The following is a 651-nucleotide window of genomic DNA, read 5'->3' as shown; positions in this document are numbered from 1 at the left end:
GATACAATTAATTCATTATTTCGTTTGGCTCAACCCGATTTCTCAAATGACACTCTGGCAACACAGCACGCTAAAACGCTGAAAATCATCTCTGAGTTTGTAAAGAATTATTTAGATATAGAGTATTTTTCTTCCCAATAAGCCCAAATCATGTCCCAAACGCGATTTTCAAAGCATTGAGCTATAATATAATACAATGCTGCAAACCATATCCTCTTATAACTTTCCATTTTTGGACTTTGCGTTTTGAATTTAGTGAAAATCTGTCTAGGGGTTACATGCATTTTAAATGGGATCAGCTTCATTCACTTCACCAAAGTGGTAACCAGTGACGTCATGTGCGCACGAAAATCGAGGTTTCGACCGATTATATACTACCTTGTATTCATTGTATCATGAGTTATTATAGTTGTATTACAGTCTATTATGACGTATTATCGTCTATAGTATTTGATACAGTTATGGCGMGCGTTGAAGCACCATGCGTTTCGTCCCGGGTCTACCTATTGCACTCGTCAGTAAGGCTTAGGTAGGCCCTGCCATAGAGTAAGTAAAATAATTATTTTACTTTCTCTATGGGCCCTGCCTTRGACGCCGGATACATGACATATTAGAGGTTCGATTTGAATCGAAAGGCCGCAGATGTTATGC

The sequence above is a fragment of the Dendroctonus ponderosae genome, unplaced genomic scaffold (genome assembly GCF_020466585.1).
Source record: "Dendroctonus ponderosae isolate FM_Combo_2020 unplaced genomic scaffold, Dpon_F_20191213v2 Dpon_F_20191213_7, whole genome shotgun sequence".
NCBI classification, from domain to species: Eukaryota; Metazoa; Arthropoda; class Insecta; order Coleoptera; family Curculionidae; genus Dendroctonus; species Dendroctonus ponderosae.
The sequence above is the reverse complement of the archived record's forward strand: the minus strand, read 5'-3'. Positions refer to the sequence as shown.